Raw genomic sequence first — 13,422 nt, 5'->3', positions numbered from 1 at the left:
CCCTGGGCTGTACCACTTGTTTCTCCTTCCATGTCTCAGACGCTCTCTTGAAAGAACCCATTTGCATCTACTTTTCATTCTTATTATTCAATTTGATTCAAGAAGCATTTTATTAAATACATACAAAATGGTAGCCAGTAGAAGGGACTACCATATAGGCAGGTCATGTCAGGAGATGGAAAGGCGAAGGACGATGGGGCTAAGTGCCTAGAAAATCCACACTAGGTGGAGCTGAGCCAGTGGGTTCAGATTTATATAAAAACTGAGAAATAACCTGAAAAGGAATGTTATTGACAGATAGCCTTCTGTGGCTTGAAGTGATATTCCAAGGGAGCTCAAGAACTATTCCCATAACTGGACAGGGCAAGCAGGCTATTTACCACTATTCAAAATAAAAATTAGGAGCTTGTGTATCATAATAACCCAGGGTTTCTGGTGGTCACTGAGTGGGAGCAAAAGGTCAGTAGTGGCTCCATGTGATTACCAGAGGAGGCCAGTTGCATTCAGACGTGTCATATCAAATCTATGAATGGAGCCAGGTGTAGTGGACATGCCTATAATCCCAGTTACTCGGGAAGCTGAGGCCAGAGAATATCGAGTTCAAACCCAGCCTCAGTAACTTAGTAAGGCCCTCAGCAACTCATCAAGACCCTGTCTCTACTAAAACATAAAAAAGGACAGGGGATGTGGCTCGGTGTTTAAGTACTTCTGAGTTCAATCCCTGGTACAAAAAAAAAAAAAAATCTATGAATGGAAGACAGAGAAAGAGAAGAAAAGAAAAAGAACTCCAGTAATTCATTATATAACCATTAATGGAGAAGCTTAAGAGATCTTGAAATATTGTCACATGTTCATTCATTATGTAGTTTATATTTCTTTATTCCACCAGTTCTTATTGATTAAAGGAAAGGAGGATTAAGTAATTCATAAATGTTACATTATACTAGAATCTTTGAGTTGCCGCTATAGCTACATAATAGTGTGGGAGATAGTAAAATCATTTTTTCACCAATTTGTGGAAAAGAACAAACTAAAAATGAGTGAATCAGGGAATCACTGAATAGATGAATGAGGCATTAGAATTGCAAGCAGAGGTCCCATAGTCAAGTCCCCTAACACATATTCACAGACAGAGCCATTCTGAGCACACAAGCACTTGGCACTACCAAAGCTCTGACATCAGCATCAGCATCAGGTGTGTGACAAGAAAAACTACCCTGATGCTTATCATGAGGACACCTGGGTGCTTTGAGCTCTGCTCCTTGCGGGCAGGATCAGTGCCTAGTGAGAAGTAGGCATAGCTGGGTATGCAGTGTTGGGCAAAGAAAAGTCAGAGAGTTTCATGGGAGGGCAACCTTGGGACCCTGTCAAGCTCATGTGCCTTAGGATGCTCCACAAAGATGGGAAACCCATCAGGCTCACATTCTACCAAGGCTGCATCCCAGAAGACAGCAGGGGAACCTGGGAGTGACCCTGTCTCCCAGAGAGGAAGGACATGCCAGGACTTCTGGAGAGCTCATAACTGGGAGGGCATAAGAGTAGATCCTATCCCAGAATAATGACTCAATTCTGATCCTTTTGCGGGGCTTATGAGAGACGGAATTATAAGGCCTTCCCAGGGGAAGCTGTAGGATCCTCAGAAATCAACATGGTTGTGAGGAAGTCTCTTTCCTTCACAGGGACCTCGCTAAGGTAGTACTCCTGGCTTCTCCCTGTCCCCGTGCACATCTCCTTTGATCCAGGGTTGCCAGCCGTGTGATAATTCTGGTATAACTGGCTCTGCCACTTCCTGTCTCCTTCTTCAAGGGAGGGAGCTGCCCACTGGGAGGGTGCATAATCCCCTGATCCCCAAGTGCCCACTCTCGGCAGGATGAGTTTCTTGTGATTCTACCACCAAACTTGGACCAACTTGGACTTCAGGTTTAACAGTTCCAACTGATACCATCATAGCATCCTTGATTCTTGTTCCCTTTTAATTCTCCTTTGCTCTTGCCTGGGCCTGAGATTTGGTTTGCTGGAAGAGAGAATACATTCACTCTTTGTTCAACCACTCAAGTGTGTGAAGCCCTGTTGTGGGTCGAGGGGATTTAAAAATGCACGCTTCTTTCAATGACCAGAAATGCAAAAATTCAGTGTAGAGAAACATGTTTAACAGTACAGACATGGTGTGGTTCTTGCACAGGGGTGTGGCAGAGGTTAATGGCCTCCTTCTTTTAAGTTTGAGCATACAAATGGTCTACCTTTCAAAGCCTACAAGTCCCAGCCTCAGTTGCAGTGAGCATATAAATTGCATAGGAATGTAGATGACATTTAATTCCTTAAAAGGAAGCCACCTGTCCTCTACTCTCTCTTCCTCCAGTCACTCAGGTGGGAGCGTGGTATGGCAAGCCAGTTTCAGCCACACAGATCAGGATGATGGAGCACCAAGTGAGAAGCAGCTGGGCCTCTGCCCGAGAGGAGGAACCTCTCACTGACCCCACACCACCAATCTATGTGTGAATTTTTGAGTAAAAGACAAACTATTGAGTGAAAGACAAATCAACTTTGGGTCTGTGGTTGCAGCAGGTTGACCTTGCTTAGCATAAGAAGGAGCTAAGCAAGTGCAAGCGGTTGTGGGGTGATGGTGAGCACGGTGTGCAACAGGGGCAGAAGAGTGTTGGGAGATGTAACAAGGTGAAGGCAGACGCTCAGCTCTCGGTGCTTGGCCATCTTCTTATTGACTTGGAAAATTCCCTTTCTCATTCCTTTGTGTGAGACCCAAGTGTGACCACATCACCAAGGTGGGTGTTGGAAGATACTAGGGTCATGAGATGGGATTTCCCTTGGGCTACAGGGAGACATTTCTACTGATGAGCACAGCAAGGATTTGAAAGGAGGACTTGGACTCCTGCGTGTGGCGGAGTAATGGTATGGGAGAGGGACAGTGACATGTATGAAGAGGACGTCTCCGTCTACTCCTGACCCTCCTTGCAGGGCAGTGCAGTCTTCTTCCCCTCAAAGGAAGCAGGACTCAGCCAAGCAGAAGTTCCAACAGAGTAGATGGTGTTGCAGGGAATGGTTGTAACATTCCAGAAATTACAGCGCAATAGTTTAGGGGCTTGGGCCAGGAAAACATAGACCTGAGCCAAATAGAGGTGATAAAGAATGGACTCAACCAGTGTTGAGTGACTATTGATTAAGAGTATAAAGGAAGCAGGAGGCTGGGACTTGGGAGCAGTGGCCCTGGGCTGTTCTGACCTTGCTCCAACACTCCAAATGGTGATATCATGGTGTGACCATGTGTGGGATTACAGGTATCTATTAAAATACAGGTATTCGCTTTCCTATAAAGAGATATATTTTTTTTATGGTCAGAAAACAATATCTTTTTAAAAATCCTTTTCTTGGGCTGAGGTTGTAGCTCAGTAGCAGAGTGCTTGCCTAGCATGTGCAAGGCACTGGGTTCGATCCTTAGCACCGCATACAAAAATAAAGGCATCCTGTCCATCTACAACTACAAAAAAATTTTTTTTAATCAAAATCAAAATCCTTTTCTTTATTTCTTTTTCTGAGATGGGGTCTTGCTATGTTGTCCAGACTGGCCTTAAAGTTGCAGTCCTTCTACCTCAGTCTCCCAAATTGCTGGGATTATAGGCAATGCCAGGTCACCCAGCTAATGGGGAGATTATTTAATTTCTTCAGTTCTTCATTTGCTCATCTGTAAAATGCAGGGCTGGCCTCAGTGGCCTCCCAGCCTATGACTGCCTTCCTGCTCCACTTCCATGAGGTTCCTCCCTTCAGTGCGCAGGTGGGAATAGCAAACCAAGGACCAGGAGTAAATCAGCAACCACAGCAAAGATCATGACAGCACATTGCCAGTATTTGCCAATATGTTGTAAACAGAAATGGCACGTGGTAAAATGGAGGGAGCTCGTGGTGGATTATGTGATGGGCAGTGTGCTGTTTGAGGATCTGTGGCAGGAGCCCAGGGGACCGCTGCTTCCTCTCCCCCCAGCAGGCCTTTCTCACCTGAATGTAGGGGCTGCTTCTGGAGGGCCAGGCATTTGCTCATGTACCCTTGGGGCAGGGTTCTCAGGTTGACTGTTCTTTGGAACTGACTGGGAGGCCTTTCAAAGTACCTGTGTCCAAGCCCCACCCGAACCCATCAGATCAAGTAAAACAAATATCTAGATCAAAGATGTCAATTTCTAAATACTAAAATAGGCACATCACATAGCTTTTTAACCATTACAAATAGTTTTCATTGGATATTTCTGATTTGCCCTCTTTTCTTCAACTGCTTTAAAGTTCTCAAAATGCCTGGGCTTTTAAATCAGTTAATGCTTCTTCAGTACAGTTTAAAGAGGGTAAGGGGCCGAGGCTGAAGCTTGGTGAGGGAGCGCTTGCCTGGTGTGTGCAAGGCCATGGGTTCCAGCCCTAGCACTGCAAAAAAAAAAAAAAAGGAAAATACAAGTCATCTAAAGATGGTAAACATTATTCTTTTAATATGTCTCATAATTATATATTAGATATAGCTATAAAGGTAAATATTAACTTTCAGCTAACTTTTTAAACATCATTTTCATCTGAAATGACAAAGATTGAAAACTTCTATGATTCCATCTAAAGAGTGCTCAAAACATTAGATATTTTATATTTTTACCATAAAATATATAGTAAATCTAAATATTAGGCCAGCAATGTGTTATCATTTCTACTCAAAAGAAGGTAACACAGGTGAGCATTTCCACTGTTTGGAGAGCAGTTGTCTTAAGACAACTAACCAGAGGACAGTGATACAGAGAAGGTTGAGTAGTGGAGACAGAAAGAACCTCCAAATTCATCTTGCAGATTTGGAAACTGAGGCCCCAAACACTCTGAACTTTTATCTCAGGAATACCATCATTTGTGGCAGTGTATTTCATGGCAGATAAAAATAAGCACTCTCTCCACCCCAAGACATTCTGAGTTGTATATATATAATGTTTTTAGCTTTGGAAGGATGCTTATAGTGACCCTCATGAAATTTGGTACTAGCCGGGCATGGTGGCGCTCACCTGTAATCCCAGCAGCTCAGGAAACTGAGGCAGGAGGATCAGAGTTCAAAGCCAGCCTCAGCAAAAGCGAGGTGCTAAGCAATTCAGTGAGACCCTGAGTTCAGTCCCCAGTACCAAATAGGGCTGGGGATGTGGTTCAGTGGTCAAGTGCCCCTGAGTTCAGTCCCCAGTACAAAAAAAAAAAAAAAAAAAAGTCGTACTACTCTTTCCTCATTACTATGAATTGTTAAACGTTTTACATTTTTAAATCTCTTTTGGAAAACTGAAAAATCAGAAAATGATTATATTGAACTATGAGCGTTCAAAGACAAAAGTCTCAGGCATTTGCAGGACTCAGATATTTGTAGGACTGTTCAGTAGCCATGATGGTAACTTCAAAGGCCCTCCTAACTCCAAAACTGATTCTCTGTGATTCTTACCCTAGGACCTAAGTTACTGATCATGCTTACAAACTATAAGAAAGTAAGGAAGAATACCACCATGCCTAAAGATGGGACATCTACTTCCATCTGCAAGAACCTAACAAACATGGAGAAAATTGCTCTGTGTGTGTGTGTGTGTGTGTGTGTGTATGTGTGTGTCTGAGAGACAGACAGGTGGATCATTTTTGGTGGGAGAGGGGCAGACTGCAGTGCAACTCTTCAGTTAATCTCACAAACCTTTAATTCCCAGCTGGGCAGCTACTCTGTGTCCAGCTTATGCTAGGAACTTTGAGTGCTTCACACCATAGTTGTACCCTCTCTGAGCTTAGCTCACCTATCTGGTTTTAGCAAGAAGGTGAATCCTAGGCTAGGATTGTGGCTCAGTGGCAGAGCGCTTGCCTGGCATGTGTAAGGCACTGGGTTCAATCCTCAGCACCACATAAAAATAAGTAAAGGTATTGTGTCTATCTACAACTAAAAAATTAAAAAAAAAAAAAGGTGAATCCTTAAGATGATCAGAGAGACCAGGAGATTTCAGGGAAATACTCCCTTGTATTATTCATTATTTTCATACTCCTCTCTATCCCTTGCTCTCCTTTCTTTAAAAAAAAAAAGTCATAACTCACTGTATACAATTAACCCCTCAATCACCTCTGTTCAAAGCACTTACACATGCACGCAGCCTGAAAACCATGGAGAACCTCTCACTCCCTGTAGCCTTCTGGGTTCGCAGCCCAAAGGGAGCATTTGTGGCTGGAACTAACTGAAGGAGGCCTGAGAAATCAGCTTACCAGAGCCAAGTCATCTTTAAAATCAGCATCGCTCCTGGGCCATAACAACAGCAGCTAGACAAAGGAAGAAATGGACAGTGGTCACATTTTGCACTGACAGCATAGACCCAAAGATTGTGGTGAGTAAATGACCGTCAGCAACCAGTGGCCTTCCATTCCTGCCCAGTTACTGATCAGGATTCGAGAGTTTAGGTTTCTAAGTTGGAATGAAGCAGTAAGAGGTTGCTCTGTATGGTTTTATTTTTGTTTTTGAGAGATGGAAAGCATACTAAATACCTGGATTCCTGCAGAATCCAACAACCTGAAGGCTTCCGTGTGTGGAGGAAAGTAGACTCTAGATATTTCAGGTCTGATTTCATGCAAAAGAAGAGGTATGTGATTAGATGATGCTCTGGAACAAAAGAATATCTTTTCCTCGCCTATCACAGGGTTCACTGCCCAGTCACCTATAATAAGAGACAGATTAACAAGAGCAAAGCATATGCATTTATTTTATATAAGTTTTACATGACCTGGGAGCCTTCATAAATGAAGGTCCAAAGAAAGGGGAAACTGGATTTTACGCTTGGATTTGATTCAGAACCAACAGTCATGCAGAAGCCTGGCTGGACAGAGGAGGGGGACTTACCAAGGCCTGTGTGTTCAGCTTCTCCTTGGTGTCTGTCTTTCAGGGTGAGGATGCTCCTTTCCTTCAAGTTTAGGAAGGACCTCTGGAATGAAGGTTTTATGACCTGCTCCAGGGAGAAGGGGAAGGAGTGGGGACAGTGGCCTCCCTTTTCTGCTGTTCTGTCAAATGCCCAGGGCCTGTGTATGGGAGTAGCATATGCTGAATCCCATCCTTGGACAGGCTGGTTGCCATTATGAGGGAGTAGATTGACCTGCCTCAGTGCCAAGTGATGCAAGTTCCCTGGGCTTTCCTTTTGGTTAGGCTCTGGGGACACCAGACCCGCATTGTGAATTCCATGTAGCCTGGGAGCTGTTTTCTACATTACATAAATTAGTGCCTGGCACAGAAACATACTCAGTAAATAGTTCTTGAATGAATGAATTATAGGGAAAAAATGGAGAAAAATTAGATCTTAATCATCATGGGATTGACTGGGTAAATAATGGGGCAGCCATCAACAGTGTACCCCACAGCCCTCCCCCATGCTTACGTAGATCATGCCCTACACAGAGGCACCTACTTGTTGTTGATTTAAAAAGACAGGTGACAGATTGCATGTAGAATGTGATCCTGGCATTAGTCAGGAATTCTGGTAGCCAACCGCAGAATCTTGTCTAAAGGAGTTTAAGCAGAAAACAAAAGTTTACCAAGCCCATAAGATGGCCCACTGGTCCCCTAGAGTGCAAAGAGGGGGATCTGCAGGTCGAACAGGAGACTGGGAGCTAAGAGTGAGTTCTGCTCACCTTGATCATGGACTAGTTGAGGGGCTCCACATAAGTCTAACCTCTCTGTTCTTCAGAAAGGTATGGTAGGAAACCTGCACTATCTACTCCTGGGGACTGCGAGGGCAGAGGGCACAGCTCCCAGCGAGCCCAGTGATCCTGAGGGGGAGCGGAGGGAACCCCACAGCCTGCCCTGCTGCTAGCCAAGGTGTTTGGTGGGTTCAGGGTGTGAAGTGCACTTTTGACTTGTGACATTTTAAATCATGATGGGCTTATCAGAACGGAACCCCACTGTAATCAAGGATTGTCTGTGTATTTCATTCCAAAGCCTCCCTCTGGCACCACTGGTCCTCCGTTCCTAACATTGGGGAGTGATAGGGTGAGTCATTCCTGTTCTTTTCCTCAAGGCTCACTGACCTTGTCACCTTCAGGAACAGGCCATTCTCATCCCTGGGCTATGTTGGAAGCTGCAAGGCTCAGCTTCTCCCCAAAAGTCTCCCTGAGCAGCAGTGACCTTGTCACAAGGCTCACGCCTAAGTATCACATTGGAACTTCCCATGCACCAAATTTTCATACGTGGTTCAAGCAATTAACTGGGAATATATGAAAGGCCAGATTCAAAACCTTTCAACTTTCCGTACAATCCCACTTTTTTGTGTGTAGCCTCTTTCTATACTAAAAAGAAAATCCTTGGTTTTCGGGTCTGCACTTGATTAGAGGAAGACTAACCCGCCTTGTGATGTGACAGGCGGTTGACAGCTGATGGCACTAGGAGGACCTCAGGGTCCTGAGGCCAGGTGTGTGGCTAGGTGGAATGCCTTTGCCCTCTCCTGCATGTCTAGAGCCCTTTCCTGGCAGAACTGCCAGCCCAAGAGAGTCTCATCTCCTTCTTGCAGGAAGGCTACAGCTTCGTTTTGATGTGCCGTTTCCAGAGGCTGCGGAGCGGCCGCACAATCTGTTCCGCTACAGGGAACCTGGTGCCGGTACCGGACGGGCTCTGGCAGGAGTTCTCGCTGCTGGGCCTCGGAAGCCAAAACCTGGCAGTGATGCGGGGCGCCTGGCCCACCGCGCGGGAAATGAACCTGCTTGTTCTCACGTTAAACACTTTATGAAAATTCACTGGGCGCAAAAGAGGGAAGAAAACCCAAGTGGTTGCGCAGTGCGCCTGGCTGGCACCGGCCAAGGAATGGGACTGCTGGGAAGGCGACGTGAAGGGCTGGCAACAGAAAGGTGGAAAACGCAAGGAGAACCAAATGCGGTGCCCACCGTGCTTTATTTTGTTAGCATTTGCTCAAGGGAAGCATTTAATTACGGGAGATCCAGTGCGCCCAGTGTTGGGGACTGGGTGGCCTGGCAGGCTCTGCAGCCTTCTCCACGTACCTGACTTCAGCTGCCTCCGGCGCACTTGGTCCTGGAGTCCAGCCCTCTGCTGTCACCAAACCTCAGGCCTCAGGGGCTTCCCAACCTGCCTATTCAAAAATAAAGTGTCCTGAGGGCTCATTGCCCCCATCCTGTGTTTTCTTTTCTTTTCCTTGTTGATTTTTGAAAAAAGTAAAATCAATTAAGAACAGGATGGAAAAGTACTACCCTTCAAAACAACGAAAAATTTGCCAACGAAAAGAAATAAAGCCTTGGGCTGGGGCTGAGGCTCAGTGGTAGAGCACTGACCTCACATGTGTGAGAGCCTGGGTTCTATACTCAGCACCACATAAAAATAAATAAAATAAAGATATTGTGTCCATCTACAACTAAAAACATATATTTTTAAAAAGCCTTTTTAGTTACAATTTTCTTTGGGAAATAATTAGGAAGCAAGACAAGTCACAACAAATAAATAAAAATAAATGATCAGCTGCTACAAAATGAGAGTATTTTTGAGTCACAGCATTCAAAGTATACAAAGATGGACTTAACTGGTGATACTTTGCATGGAGAGTTTTTATTTATTTGTTTGTTCTATTCATTTTTAGTTTTGAAGACTTGCCTACCTTAAAAACAGTTTTTGAGAATTGTGGTCCAGTTTCATGTACCTGCAAGACATGTTTCTTTTGTGTTTGATCTCTGCCACCACACATTACATTGTGTTACCTGATTTCTTCATTCCTGGCTGCCAGGAAGACTAATTAATGCACCAACAAATCTAAAGAATCCCGTTTAGGGAAGCTGCTAGGCCATACTGTGTCCACCTTTATCTGGAGACGAGAAGTCAAGGACTCGCTCCTGCAGCCAGCTCAAGTTAACATTAGCTTGGCTGGTGTCATTGCAAGACCTAGACACTTCCATCTGTGAATTTTTATAAGCTTCCACTTAAGGAGACAAGATTCTTTGTCAGCACCTTAGACAAGTGATGTTGGGGCAGCTGGCATAGACAGGGGTCTTCGCTGGCAATATGGTTTATAACCCACCTCAGCCAGCCTGCCGGGGAGTGGCCCACCTCATCTCCAAAACTTGCTACCTCCCAGGAAATGGATGTTTTCCTCCATAAAAATGAAGAAATCTTTTGCACTTTAAAAAAATTGGTTGTCAATATTTACATGAAGGGAACAATTTGGATTAGTTTCCAGCAACAAATTTCAAGTTGGCTTGAAAACTAGAGAAAGTCATCAGCCAAAACCTGTTGCAAGCATCACTCTAAAATCACTCAGGCCAGGGACAGGTGACTTGTCTGTTATCTGGTGCACATATGGAGCCATGGAAAGACTGCCTCATTAAATTATGATCCCATCACTCTTGATTTACCCTTAAAAAGAATGAAAGGCCCTGGACCCTGCCCTGCATGGGTGATCCACAGCACCTGCAGCAAATGGCACATGATGAAGAAAGGTAGGTGCAGGGTCCTTTGATGACAGTCTTCCCTTTTGCTTGTTTACTTTGATTCTCCCACGCAGACTGGGACCCAGCAGGAGGGCTTTTAAACTAAAACAGTTAATTACCTCCTCTAACCCAGAGAAGTCTGAAACATAAATACAGCAAGAGAGAGGGCAGCTTTGCTCTGGGCTGGACTTTATACCAGTAGGAGAAAGGAGCCACCTACTCCATCCTGGTCCTCGAGGGGCAGGGTGGAGGGAGACCAATTAGAAGGTACCTGCAAGGGAGGTGGGCCAGAGCGTGCACCCTGCAGTGGTGATTTGGTCTCTGTGTCAGTACACTGGACTGTGAATCCCCAAGTCCAAACCCATGTATGAATACCCATTCTAGAGACAAAAGCGGTAGCTCTTGGGCAGGTGGGATTGAGCAGGGACTTTTCCCCTGACTGGAAGATGGATCTTCCCCAGATGCAGCCAGGGCACGGGGCAGCTTCTCAAGAGGTTCCCTCCAGCTGAACTGCAAATTCACATCCTACCAGCACCATCACCCCTTCCTCCCTAGTGGAATGCAGCCTCAGCCCTGTGCTTCTAAATCATGACCTTGCCCCTCTGCCTTGGACTCCCCTCTGCCTTTCTGACCATCCCCTGGCTTAAGCAAGGATGCTCCTCTGGCCGAATGTTCTGCCTTGGTGCTCCCATCTGCCTTTCTGTCCCTCACTGTTCCTGTCTATGCCCTTGGCCCATTTTTAGCCTCCTACTGGGTGCTGTCTCTCTAGACCTATTGAAATCTTGACGGAGCCAGCCCAGGCCATCGTCCTCCACATCTCAGCAGGCATTGCCGTCCCCTGCCTCCAAGGCCCAGGCTGTAGGTCTGTTCTGCTGACTCGCTGCTCTTCCACTTCTCATTCCGTGGGCCTTTCACTGCCAACCCCAACGGGCTGGTGGACTCCTAGAGTTCAACAGGGAGCAATTTATATATCTCTCCTGATGCCCCCACACCTGTCACCTGTCCCAGCACCTGGCATAGTGGATAGCATTTGAATAATCCTTTTCCTCCTGACTAAAAATCTAAATATTGCAGCCCAGGGTCTTCAGGCAGAATCTGGGCACAGTGCACAGGAAGTTTTCTCTTCAGAATCACAAACATCCTTAAAGAAAAAGAGAGGCCCTCTTGATGCCTAGACATTTTCAAGGGTCTGGATGTCTTACCTTAAGTGAGTGACTATGTTGTCATTTCCCCCTGGATCCTCCCCATCACATAGAAGTGACCAGTGGCCCCCGGAGAGAGTGTGCTAATGCACCCCATTCCCCCACTCACAGATTGTCCTGCAGGAGCAGATGTCCTGGCTCCCTGTGCCTCTGCCGCCCCACTAGAAACCAGAAGTTATAACACTGCCTCACTAAGGGACACCTGAGAACAACGGACGAGAGAAGGAAAATCATACAAGTTGGCAGAGCCACTTGCAGACGCCACGCTGCAGCCCGATCTGAGCATGGCGTTTGGTATTTGCTTGAGAAGGACAGCACGGGCCTTCCATAAGTAGATACTTTGGCCTTTTAAAAAGGTGTGTGCACAGTATACCTCAAAGCCACGAGTCATAAGTTCACCGGAATACAGAAAGCACAGGTAGCAAATCTCACCACCAGCTCCACATGGCCCTCTGCATTTGGGTTTGGGTTTGGGTTTGGGGCACCTCAGAGGCCCATGAGGATGTCGGTTCAGGGTCTCAGAGATCTCAAGTACTGCTGCATACTTGTGGAAAATCCTCCAGGAGGAGGTGGGGGACGGGCAAGAGAAGGGGGAACGTGGTGGGAGGTGGATGGGCCACGGCAGCGGGGAGGCCAATCGCAGCCAGGTGCTGTCAGGGCAAAGCCAAGTGAAGGCCAATAGCGGTTAAGCCCCTTCTTTCCACTTGAGCTCTCTCCTTCCAGGGAATTTTCATCGTTGAAAAATAAAGACCAAAAATATCACAGTCCTCCTATCTCACATCATATGTAAAAATGTATACTCAAAATAAATCACAGACATACACGTTAGAGGTGAACCTATGAAACTCCTAGAGGAAGAGGAAGACATACACATAGATCTCTCTGAAATGGTCTCAACATGATAAATAATGCACAGGCACCAATAACAAAAAATGGACTTTAGCAAAATCATGACATTTTTATTTCATAAAACACCGTCAAGAAAGTTGAAAAGACAATATTTGCAAATGATTTGTCTAATAAGGACCTAATATCCAAAATATACAAAGACCTTTTTTTTTGGTACTAGGGGCACTTAACCACCGAGCCACATCCCCAACCCTTTTTATAGTTTATTTTGAGACAGAGTCTTCCTGAGTTGCCTAGGGCCTTGCTAAATTGCTGAGGCTGACCTTGAACCCAAATCCTCCTGCCTCAGCCTCCCTAGCCACTGAGATTTCAGGTGTGCATCATCTCGCACAGTTTACAAAGAACTCTTATAACACAGCAACAAAAAGATAAACAACTCTGTTCAAAAGCAAGCAAAAGACCTCAACAGACATTTCTCCAAAAAAGACATACCAATGCCAGTAAGTACTCAAAAAGTCCTTCATACTGGGCTCAGTGGCACATACCTGTAATCCCAGCAGCTCAGGAGGCTGAAGCAGGAGGATTGTGAGTTCAAAAACAGTCTCAGCAACTAAGCAAGGTCCTAAGCAACTTAGTGAGATCCTGTCTCAAAAAAGTCTGGGGATGTGGCTCAGTGGCTCTAATACCCAACCCCTCCCCCCAAAAATGTCACTCAGCATTATTAATCATTAGAGAAACATAAATCAAAACCACAAGGAAGGGCTGGGGTTGTGGCTCAGCGGTAGAGCGCTCGCCTAGCACGTGCCAGACCCTGGGTTTGATCCTCAGCACCACATAAAAATAAATAAATAAAATAAAGGTATTGTGACCAACTACAACTAAAAAAAAATTTTAAAAAACACAAGGAAGTACCACATCA

The 13,422-nt window shown here is 45.5% G+C and overlaps 1 protein-coding gene and 1 long non-coding RNA gene across 10 annotated transcripts in view; one reads left to right on the top strand and one right to left on the bottom strand.

The window, feature by feature from the left end:
- Clybl (citramalyl-CoA lyase) overlaps positions 1-13,422 on the top strand; it is a 235,633-nt gene that overhangs the window by 170,831 nt on the left and 51,380 nt on the right. The gene's annotated exons all lie outside the window — the stretch shown is intronic.
- On the bottom strand, positions 4,218-9,108 carry LOC125616057. Its single transcript, XR_007346671.1, has 6 exons — positions 9,019-9,108; positions 7,437-7,530; positions 6,878-6,980; positions 6,526-6,695; positions 6,250-6,303; positions 4,218-4,422 (listed from the first exon to the last, which is right to left on the bottom strand). It is a non-coding gene; the product is annotated as an uncharacterized LOC125616057 (long non-coding RNA).

This window comes from Marmota marmota, unplaced genomic scaffold (assembly GCF_001458135.2).
Source record: "Marmota marmota marmota unplaced genomic scaffold, marMar, whole genome shotgun sequence".
NCBI lineage: Eukaryota > Metazoa > Chordata > Mammalia > Rodentia > Sciuridae > Marmota > Marmota marmota.
The sequence above is the reverse complement of the archived record's forward strand: the minus strand, read 5'-3'. Positions and strand labels throughout refer to the sequence as shown.